General features: G+C 32.3%; 3 non-coding genes across 3 annotated transcripts; all 3 read right to left on the reverse strand.

Annotated features, from left to right (window-relative positions):
- Window positions 1-10,380: 10,380 nt before the first annotated feature.
- On the reverse strand, window positions 10,381-10,452 carry TRNAD-GUC (transfer RNA aspartic acid (anticodon GUC)). Its single transcript has one exon. It is a non-coding gene; the product is annotated as a tRNA-Asp (tRNA).
- A 316-nt stretch (window positions 10,453-10,768) lies between these two features.
- On the reverse strand, window positions 10,769-10,840 carry TRNAD-GUC (transfer RNA aspartic acid (anticodon GUC)). The gene has a single exon. It is a non-coding gene; the product is annotated as a tRNA-Asp (tRNA).
- A 788-nt stretch (window positions 10,841-11,628) lies between these two features.
- Window positions 11,629-11,700, reverse strand: TRNAD-GUC (transfer RNA aspartic acid (anticodon GUC)). The gene has a single exon. It is a non-coding gene; the product is annotated as a tRNA-Asp (tRNA).
- Window positions 11,701-12,521: the final 821 nt, after the last annotated feature.

The raw sequence follows: 12,521 nt of genomic DNA on the forward strand, positions 1-12,521 counted from the left end.
TAATCTGGTAGAGAATGCGCAGAGGCATTAAGTCCGCTCTTACAAAGATGGTATAAAGGGTGAATAAGTAAATAAATAAAATGAATTATTTATTACTATTTGTACATGCAATCTTGTTACTGTCAAAAATTTATCAGCCTATCGCATTCCAATATAGTTTAAGAGTGATCACTTTTTCCAGGGTGATTGCAAATAGTTGCAAAAACTTTAAAGAATTTTGGTAACAAATAAGCTATATATATATATATATGTGTATATATATATATATATATATATATATATATATATATATAAATACATACCTAAGCTTTTATGCCTATATTTAATCACCTTGTAGAATCATATTATGAAACTCGATAAAGAAAGTTCAGATAAATAATTTAGCAACACTGAAGCTCCTTTAATTGGGATATCTATGTAACCAGTTGAGACACAATAAAGTAACACGCTGTTAAAGCTGTTGTTGTTGAAGGAAATATATTTGAGAGTTATCATGCAAGATGCCACCAAGAAGGCAATTCCATCATGCATTGAATAGGTGAGAATTTCCCGGCGCTTATCGGGCACCTGTGGACTACACTGAACAAAGCCATCCATTTGAGAAATAGCACGGTTTAGTACTATTGAAAGGAAATGTAAGTAAATTGCATCGCATGTCATTACTATGTAAATTTCAAGTTTTACAACTGTTTTTATTTATTTATAGATATTTATTTCTAAAACATCTCGCATAAGTTTTCTTCTTATTTATTACATTATGTATAAAGTAAAAAAACCACTAAGAAGCAAAACAAATTGTAAAAAAATTGCTTACAATTTTAAAACATGTAATATACATCTTATTAGGTTAATAATTTTACTAGCTGTGTCAATATCATAAACTTAAAGAAAGTTAGCAAAAGGGATGCAAAGATAACAATATTTCGCCGCCAAAGTATTATATGCGGCGGAATTTGGGAACTTGTGCATGCGCCGACATTAGAAGAACTAATAAATTTACCAACAGTTAACATATCTTACTGGGCCATTTAATGAGGAGATCTTCTATTTTAGACACGTTTGGCATGCGGGTTGGCGAACATAGTGTGGTGTTATGGCACGCAGAGAAATCTGCTGCCTATTCTCTGGAAACTGGTTCCTTTGTCGCCTCGTACGATCGAACGAAGGAAACGCCATAAAGAACGTTTAACGTAGCGATCTTTGAGGGAGGCCTATACCTTAGAGTGTGCGTGCATTTATCGGCTGAAAGAATAAGAAAAAACATTTTTTTGGTTTCAGAGAAGAAACAGTAGGTTCTTGTTCACGTGGGTTATGTGGTATTAATCTCCACTAAACTACTTCCAATACTTGCTCTCAGTAACTTAACAGATGTCTACGTTCAAAGAAAACCTATTTTTTTAACTTTGGGGAAAAATCCTCGCGTACCAGCGCAAGTACGGTTTATGTAAGGCTTGTGTCAACTAAATCCTTATCTGCCTTATAGCGAGGATGTTCCTCTAACATAACTATAGTGAGACCCCGAGAAAGTTTTGACACATCCGCAGCTCCTCAAAGGACGGACACCTAGACGGACACCCCAGAAAAAACAGCGCTTCTGAGCTTAGCACAACTTACTTTTCGATCTCTCCGAGCAATGTACGCCCCTAAGTCCGTCACCCAAACGTCACATGAACTATGAAACCACTCCCTCTCTAAGTCTTTTAATTAGAGTACCCACATCTGGTCTTAGACTCCGATGAATAAATGAATACATGTATATGACTACGCAGCTGCCTGTTGGTACAAAAAAATTCGGATAAACGCAATTTTTTTAAAATTAGTAGCCAACGAAACAAGTAATACTTATATGTAGAGACATATATTTCGATAAAACATTTCTGCGTAAAAGTAAATTGTTATTAACTATAACAATGGACGCTGCAGGGTCGAACCAAAAATGAGGAAATCCGCAGAAAAACCGAAGTCACCGACATAACTCCAAGAATTGTTCATCTGAAGTGGCAAATGGCTCGTGCCATCAATGATCGTTGGGGCCGAAATATTTCCGAGTGGCGAATACGAACCGTTGGACTTGGTATGGGTAAGTCAGGCATTAAGTAGACTAACTAACGACAACCAAATGAAACGGGAAACAGTCAGCGCAAGATCGGACATCATGGCAATCTTTGAACGAGGTGTCTTGCAGTGGGCGTCTATTAGCTGTAATGATTATAACTATAAAAACATTAAACATCCTGCAGTTACAGCAAATCTGTAATATTTGATTATGAATATTGTGATTTGTTATTAGATGAACGAAAAAAATCATTGACGATAGAAAAAAAATTTCGATGTATCGCAAAAAAAAAACAATACAAAGACAAAAATATTTCTAAACTTACCTAATAATTCAACATCTACTCCCCTAATCTTTCTCACAAAAGGAATGAATGAGTGATTAAAATATAACGTAATTAAGGATACCACAACGATAACAAAATTACGTGTCCATCTTCCGAAGCGAGCTTTAACTCGACGTGGCTAAAGAGAATAACTTATACGGTATTTCCCTTAATAAATTCTGAATCCAATAAAGAAGATTATATTCGTATAAGCAGCTTATTTATTGTATACACTTATAGGATTACTCATTTCATTCCGAAAAGGAAACGTAGTTACTGGTGGAATATTTTAATTAATATCAAGACTTGTTCAATCACAATTTCCTGAATTATTTCTTTTTGTCTTCAAATTTCATTTCAGTTAACAAACTTTGAAATATAGGCCTTTGATGTGGTTTACTTCTCTTCTTCTACACCTGGAATAAATGAACGAACCGACTGTTTTATTTTTCAAATTTGTTTTTTAGTGTTTAAAACTAATTCACCAACTTCTTTTTAACAGAAAATGTACTCCATAGACTTTTTATTTGACCTATGAAGCAAATGATTTAATAATATATTAGAAATAATATAATTTTTAATGTTTTGTTAATCAACAGTTACATGAATTTTTCCAAAAAAGTCATTAAATAAATTAGTTAATTTTCTATTTTTTGAAGTCAAGATAACTATTATATGAGGGCACATAAAACGGAATTTGTTATAACTACGTTTATACGATGTTTCTATTATATGACTTATCGTTGTATCAATGCCAGAATTCTCAAAAATTTAAGTGCTATTTACCTATGTAATAACAAATATCATCATTATCATTTCAAACATAAGATACATGTGTGTATATATATTATCTAAAATTCTTGTTCTAAAATGTTCTCTAAATGAACTATAATTTTTAGTGCATTCATTTATGACACTCATAATTTTCATTGTATTCCTGGGTTTCAATGAAAATCCTTAGGATCTCAGTTCATCATACGGCTGCTGCGTCCTGACACTCGGCTTTGCGCTATGATAAAGTACCTATTCAGGTATTTTATCGTTAAAATATATTATCACAGGATGCACAGAGTATATATAATATATTACTATCCTTAGCTTAGTATTATGCGTAACTGCCCAATAATATAATTACATTAGTAATAACAAGGGTACCGTACTAGTTGTGTAATATAAAAATGATGGTCTCTGGGGCTTTAGCTCCGGGCTTTCGATCACAGACTGAAAAACATGGTGTAAGACGTCCACCCACATGGTCAGAAGTAGGGAGTCGGCAATAGGACAAAAATAATACATAGAATCAGTACATAGGTGTAAATCACTTATATTTCCTTCACAAATATATATATATATATATATATATATATATATATATATATATATATATATAGATGAAATGTTCAACCTATTTTTGAATTAAAAATATTATAATTTTTTCAGTAAAACTTTTCTTAATTCTACTGTCGTTCAAGTTATTCCATTCGTTTGGCACCATTTCTCGCAATTTAACTAAAACAAACTAAAAAATCTCATTCGAAAGCGAGAACACGAGCCAGGTATGTTTGAAGAGACATTGAGATGAGTGCTGCAGATAAAAAAAAACTGTTTTGATAATTAATACAGGTTCATTAAAATCTTTGTGAACTCTTATAAATGACCTAAACAAATTGTAATGAACGTCAAATATTTTGCAGCTGAAATTTACATTTATTAACTTTGATATAAAAAATATAGAACAGTCATTGATAATTTCAGATATAATTAAAAATTATTTTCTGATTTTGTAATTTTGTGATTAATAATGCATTGATAGATTGAACTATGTATGGATTGTACAAATAAGACAATGAATTGTAACCAAAAATTGAACGTTAGTTGTAAATTAATAGCTTCATTTCTTTATTTACTTTTTTACACTTTGTGCAATGGTGGACTTGTTATCTTATATACATTCTCCACCAGTCAATCTAGAGTAGTGTTACCTCCAACTCATTTGAAACTCACGGGTTTTTTCAATATTAATTTTTTCACGATAAGCTAAAACTTGAACCTTAACCATTTCGGTGCAGTGCTTGTCGTTCATAATACCAAACCCACAGCCGAGCGTCGACTTTATTCGACGGCTTTAATATGAACGCGTACGGCCAAGCGTCGAGTATAGTCATCATACAAATAATTTTAGGGATCCTTATGCGTCGTATCTCTATAAGCATGTAATGTAAAACTCTTTGATCACAAATGTAAGCAAGACGTTCTCAGTGTCGCATTGATACTCTATTCATAGTTACTGCATCAAAAGCACCAAAGTCAAGCGCTTGCTTTCATATTAATATTTCTCATCATCATTTTAGCTGTAACATGTCCACTGCAGGACATAGGCCTACCAGTAGAGTATAAAGCGGACGGCATTCACCGGTCTTCCGGTGATCTTAACAAGAACAATGGTTAGCAGCATCTTCTTCTTCTTTCAGCTGGTGGACGGCCAATGCAAGGCGTATAAGTCTTCCTTAAAGATCTAGCGACTTCGCGCGGGCTTAACTACGCCGTCGGTTAACCTTGTGGGGGCCTGCCCGCGCTGCCCCTACCAGCTCGTGTTCATCACTCGAAAACCTTTCATCCCCAACGGCAGCAGCATATCTCGAACATAGTAAGAATAAAAGAAACTAACCAATAACTCAAATCGCATGCCAAGAATCGAAACAACCCATCTCACTTGCATAAAATATAGTCTTCTTAATCACTGTAGAGCTATCTTATAAGGCATAATTGTAAAGAACGTCTTACAAATGTCATTACAAAAGTAGAGAGGAGTTTTGGGATTTTTTTTACATTAATAAAAAAAAAACTAGCAATATTTAAAGCAATACAATTAAACATGAACAAACAATGTTCAGTTTTTCTTAACTCATACCTAGTTTGGCATGATATTTACGATTCAACCAGAAATAATTATTATAACTACAAACGTGGCGCTTACGTAAATCGCGGGCTCTCGCAAAGGTGTTATAGCGGCACGTGTTCTCCACACCAAAACTTTGAGCTACAAATTTAGTTCACTTAAGATTAACTTGAGCTACCGCTTCTCGTGAAAATAATTTCATCATATCATTTTATACTTGACGTTTTAATTATATAACTAAAAGCTAAATTATAATTCATCCGGAACGCATTTTTTCAACCACATTGTCATCATCGTCATCGTTTCAGCATGACGACCACTGCTGGACATAAGTGTCCTTTATACATTTCCAATAAGACCGGTTGAAAACTCCCTTTAACAACCACGTTGTAGATCAAATAATTTTTTCCTACGTCTTTTTTTTAATTTTGATTGACGGCAAATGTTTCTCATAAGAAACATCCCCTTTAGTTAGTGACACAATTAAAAAATAATCTACCAAAACTATTGAGATCTTTTTAAATTTTACGCTTAGAGTCATATTTTGGTCTGTATATATTAATATACAGTACATACTATGTTGTTGCAATAGTATCTACCCCAAAATTTTTTAAAGCATAATGATTTCCCATCTTGCTTCAATTTTTTTTTAAATCTTACATTATAATTCTACTTACAATGGGTGTTAGTTATAGTTATATATTTATTATGAAAATACTTCTCTCCTGTTTATATCCGTAAAATGTAACCTAAAATACAATGAAATTCAGTTTTACATTAAATTTTTGAGCGAAGCAAAATCTATTTTAGGTGTTTCTTTTTTTCCTGTAAAATATTATTTGGATAGTTTCCGCAAACAAAAGAAAAGTGAATTCAAAAAACATTTCCACTGCTTCTCATAATTCGGTATAAAAATTAGATTTTGTAAAGCGCGCTGTCAACCCATTTTTACCTACGTAGAATCGGAATTTTTATTTTGCACTTCAAACAACAATAGGTCTACTTCATATTTATTTTTTCTTAACCACTGCAACCGGTGTCCACGAGAGTAAAAAATTATATGTATGTACTCGTCAAAATTCAAGTGTTTATATTTCAAATGTAACAAATTTACTTATACAGGGTGTTTGGTCATATGGTGTAAAAGCTTAGAAGGGGTGAATGTGTAGCTCATTTTCTATAATTAAATGTAGGGTATCCCGAAATCAAGGGTGATAAACAACGTAATGATAATATTGTAAGATAAAAGTGTTTTAAAAATTCGTTTCGCTACATTTTAAAATTGATTATTGTTTATTATCTGTTACCGCAGACTTTGTATTGCCAGAAGTTTTGTTTATTAGCCTGCCACATTTCAATAAAATAAAACAACGCAACATATAATTTCTTTATACAAGTAATTTCAATTAAGTGTAAAAGATTGCAAGAATTTTGTTAACAAATGATTTATATTTCTATGTAATCGGTTTAGTTTCTACATCGTGTTCATAATAAACTCAAAATAAAACACAGTTACTATATTTTACTGTAATAAAATTTTTCTGTAAAGGAAACTCGTGAAAACAAAACAAAAAATTTACGCTTATAATTCATTTTTATTACGTTTTACCCACGCCGTCTGTCACGTATTTCCTTATTCTAAAAAGGGAAGTATACTTTGATAAAAGTTTTCTTTAATTTTAACCAACATTGGTTGAGAGAAGTTTTAGCAAACTTTAATTTTCCTGTTCTGATACAATGAGAGATCATTACCCGAGACGATTATGACCGTCTGTCAATTCCATTACCCGTGATAAAGATCAACCAGTTTGAAACGATAGCAATTATATCACAACTTGTGTCATAATCAATAAATAATCAATTATATTATATATATTAAACTAAAGGAAAAAATATTGTTAACAATGAATATAGCTCAGTAAGTAAAATTAATTAAAAACTGTTATAAAGAGGACATTTTAAACCAACCATTTTTCTCACTTTGTTTTGTATAGCGATTTTTAAACATAATCCTGGAAAACCTTTAATTCATAACTTTAATTTTTATGTATTACACATATCATAATAACATAACACGGTTTATTTATTTATTCACGGTGAAATGAAAATGATGATGATATTGCAAGAATGTGATGGTACCTTGTCAGGAAAACAAATAATCTATGCTAAGATACTATTTCCTTAAGTTTCTATAAAACTTTTAATAAAAAATGAAACTTTTTTATCGTTATAAGAAAATCACTTTTCATTTTAAGGCTACCGTTTGTAATTTTTGATCTTTCGTGTTGGTAGCCCCACTGCACATGACCTATTCACTTAAATTTATAGCCGAGGGACGGGGTGTTTAGCAACTACCGAGTTATCACAAACAAAAATGCGAATTTATTATGATTTACGTAATCGCTAAAAAACGTAGAACTTTAATTTTATACAAACAAGGAAATAGAAGCAAGGCTAAAATTTATTTCATGGTTTACATGGGAAAATGTACTTTTTTAACCACATTGTTCGGAATTTTTCAATTTCGTCTCCTCTCAAAAAACTTTCTCGTGCCTTAACAAAAGCTCCAAAAAATTTTTTACATATTCAGCGACTCATATTTATTTATATAATAGGTTGATAGAAGCCTTATAGGCAATGCATTAGGTTTGTCACTACACAATGTGTAAATAAATATATGAAATAAGCAGAAACTCATTTAGATATTTTTCCTCTTTATTTACATTCTGTTTTGTAAGGAGTGACAAGAAGTTTATTGAAAGATTACCATTGTGTTTCTGATTACCGCGAGCAATTTTGTCAAATAATTGTTATAGTTGCGTTTATTTTACGTCTTAATACAGGGTGTGCTAAAAATATATTAACACTTAACTCTGATACCTCAAATAAATACGATGTACAAATTATTTGTACCCATATTGCTATAATTTGCTGACTATAATTGTAACACACAGTTTAATCAAGATAAAGTCACTTGTCACACATCCGACGAGTGAATGGCGGTGGTCAGTCATGTTCCCGTAAAAGTTCATTTCCGCACTCGCTTAGAAGTGTGCAAGAATCGAAATGGTGTTCATTAAGGTAATATATTAAGGTAAAATAAATTCCAAAACAATGCCTTTCCTATAAATGAACAACTAGTTATATATTTAATCGTTTTTTTATAATTATTTTTCAAGGGTTAACTAATTCATAGCTCAGCCTATAGTTGACAGCTTTAATAAATATTGCAAATGCAAAATTCTTAGTCAAAAACCTAAAAATACGTTGTCACTAGATAACCTTAAAAATTATCTTAATTTAAGATTTTACGGTACGGACGACTTATGTAGCAGAAAAGATTCAAATGAGCAGATAAAAAGTTTCATTTGAGAATGTAATTATTTTTTTAACCTTTACACCACTAGAACTGTACTGGAATTTACCCATTAGGTATAAATAAAGTGCGATATAAAGAACGGTGTCCACGTCGAGGGACATTTATCATTTTTATCGCTCTTATTCGTCTCTACCGTTTATTCATGCTCACCTATTGTGCACACTATGTATGATGATTTGCCTCCAATTGCTCACGCGAATTCGGACTAAGAAATAGTTAAAACATCAACATATCTCACCCTTTTTTTTTCTATGCGTAAACTTTATATGATTTTAATTTACTAATAATCAGATGCTAATTTTAAGTTTAGTTCTCGAATTTATGAAAATAACTAAATCTAGTCTCAGCATCAATTTCACTTTCACCTCTAGAGTAAAGATTTTGATTATTGTAGACAGCTCAGAAAATAAATTGAAAAATAAAATTTGATGTTTATCGATTAGCACTGAAACAGCGCGTGTTCCAACAGTATATAACAATGGTTAAATAAAGACCAATAAATATAAACAGACAAACGCCTACAATTACCAAAAATGAGTGTCGTAGATATTATTTAACAGGAGTTATTTAAAATCCAATTACAGTAACAACAATAGCGATTGAGACACTTTTCGGCATTATAGGAACTTTTGAAAGACTAATAAAAATATTAAACGCAAATTGAGTATCAATCCAAGCCTTATGGCTTTCACAGTCTCTCTTTAAAGCTAAGTGTCCTAAGATTTTAACTACCTGCCAATGCATTGGAATATCCTAAATCTAGCCCAAGTTACGGGCAACGCAAGACCGGTCATCGTGACGGTCTCGGGGGTAGGCCTTTGCATTTCAGTGGGCATCCATCAGCTGAAAAGAAAAAGAAAAACCAAAGAACTCTTCATTTTGATAGTAACAAATAAGAGGTGTTAAATGTCACACTGATACTGTAAACGCCGATGAGCGAACAAAAACAAAAAAAATATATTATTAACAAAATTATATTTTTGTGCATACAAAAATTAATAATATAAATGATTTATTTAATGTATTAATTCATCTTACGCAATGTAATAAAGTCTAAAGCATCATAATGAAACTAAACAAACAGTTTTGTGGTACGTACTGCTAATTAACAAGTATGTTTAAGCAGACGCTGTTCAGCCAAGGCGTACGATATATATATTGCACCCCCGCAAGAAAACTGGCGCTAATAAAAATTATTTAAATTATATATTATTCACATAATTATAATAAAGGAATACTCAAATCTTCAATCAGGAATATCACTAATTAATTTTTCGACAAAGTACAAGTTCTTATGCTCCTTTAGTTAGCTATACTAAATGTAGCATCTTTTATATTTAAAGTTTTTAATTTTTACTCGACAGGTAATTTAATTTTATTGACTGGTCTCACTTTTCTTCGGGGGGTGTGATATGTAATAAGACTACACCTTGTTCCATAGAGAATACAAGGGATTTCTAAGTTTTCTCATCTAGTATTGAAGATGGATTCGGTCTATTCTATTTCGGAACATTTAAAAAATTTTATATTTAAATGCTCTTATAATCACCATTACAACGTTTACTCGCATACTGTAAAAATTATTATTGAGTTCCGGTATTTGTATGTCTTCATTGAAGGCTAATTAAAATAAGATACGTCAAAGGTAAATTCCGGATTCCTATCGAAATTTCCAGATGCTACTTAAACAGAAATAAAACATTGTTGATGTCCAAAAAGTACTCCCCGGCGGGGAATCGAACCCCGGTCTCCCGCGTGACAGGCGGGGATACTTACCACTATACTACCGAGGAAGGTGATGAATACAATACATCAAACAGATAGTTCTTAAACGATTGTTATCCTATTGTATTGTTTGTTGAGATTGTGTTTTTCAAAGTAATAATAAACAAAGGAACAGGCGGAAATATTTATTACTATACTAGCGAGGACTTTGAAGACTATCGTGCGTTAAGTAGCTAGTGCTTAATCTATTTTTATTTATTGATAATGTGTCATAAAAGTGTGTGCCTTGGGAGATACCGAAATTGGTTTTTAATAATAAAAAATACAGTATACACATTTGGAAAGTTGAGAATATCCACCAATGTGTTGATGTCCAAAAAAAACCTCCCCGGCGGGGAATCGAACCCCGGTCTCCCGCGTGACAGGCGGGGATACTTACCACTATACTACCGAGGACAGTGATAACCATTGTGCATTGAGAAACAAGTTCTTAACAAATTCTTATCAATCTTATCTATCTTAAAATTGCAGTTTTTAAAGTACCAATCAACATAAATAAGTATATTACAGTAATACCAACCCTAGTTTTAATAAATAAAAAACTAAAGAGATCTTTCGTAAGATAACTATTGATATACAAAAGAAAACTCCCTGGCGAACTCCGAACCCCAGTCTCCCGCGTGACAGGCGGAGATACTTACCACTATACTACCGAGGATAGTGACACCATTTTACATCAAACATGTAGTTTTTAATTGATTTTAAACCACCAATATTATTTGATAAAATGCTATTTTGAAAAGTAATATCAAATAAAGTTACAAGCGAGGTAAGTATCTCCTTAGTACCGAGAACGGTGACATCAAACATACCCTAAACAGGTAATTTTGTTTTTATACGGTGGGTTCACTGTTCTCTTTGGTATTAATATGTAAAATCTATGGCTCCTTTAGAAGCCTCGACTCGGGCCGCGGATGCTCCATGATGTGACCAGGCCCGAAGGCCCCTGAGAGAGGACTCCGACTTTTAAATCATTACGCGTTTAGTAATCGGGTTCAAATGTTCCCACGAAGGCCATGCGGGTAGATACTTACATAAATATTTGTATTGCTGGTTAATGGTGCAGGTTTTTATAAAATTATATTAATGAATATTCTTCTTTTGGGCAAAACGATGTGCGTTTTAATATATATTGAAATTGTAAAGTCAAGAATATTTAAAATTTATTAAAGTGCAAAAAAGCACTCCCCGGCGGGGAATCGAACCCCGGTCTCCCGCGTGACAGGCGGGGATACTTACCACTATACTACCGAGGACAGTGGTGTCAAATATTTAAATTATTACTACATATAGTTGAGTTTAAAGTATTCACTAGTTTCTAAAGTTTATAGGAAATTGTTTCTGATTTTTTATCTGCTCTATTCTGTCAGTCTGCCGTCTTCGCCCATAGCTTATGGTCTTATTCCTCGTCCCCCTACCTCGCTACTCTTTCCTAAGGCGTGGAACAGCAGTTTTAATGCTACTTTTACAATGCTTTTATAACCCTGTATTACTAAAGTAACTTTTAGATACCTATTGAATTTGTGTGGTTTATCTTCAACCGCATCTGGCGAGTTTGTGGCGAAACGCGAAGAAGGGATTGAAAAATATACGATAATACAACGACAAACAATGGTTAGCTTTTGTATTTTTATAACAAAGATTTTATTATTAATATGAAAATATTAGTTATTTTTTAGCATATGTTTTTGGTACCGTTATACGGTACACCGTGATACCACAGTTGTTTAGAAGCAGATAAATGTTAAAATTATCGAAACTAGTATGCATTTGAAGACTTTGAAAGGTAAACGGATTGTTTGAAAATAATTCCATATTCCTTTTGTATATTCATTATTACAATGGAAAAGTCAACTGCTATAAGCTATATATAACTTATCATCAGATGACAATCCCAAACTTATCTTATTTTTTAACTACATTAATAACTAGGATATTTTTTCGTATAAATAAAAATTAGGAACAATTTACAATTGGTATATTTTCAAGCGCACGATGTATTGCTTTAATAATTCAGCTTTATTGTACGTATCACCCACCCTTTACTATATTTATGGCTTACCTTCGTTGTTTCTAC

The sequence above is a fragment of the Battus philenor genome, unplaced genomic scaffold (genome assembly GCF_028537555.1).
Source record: "Battus philenor isolate CCGP_79_NKW_IND1 unplaced genomic scaffold, ilBatPhil1.0.hap1 SCAF_6, whole genome shotgun sequence".
In the NCBI taxonomy this organism is placed as follows: Eukaryota; Metazoa; Arthropoda; class Insecta; order Lepidoptera; family Papilionidae; genus Battus; species Battus philenor.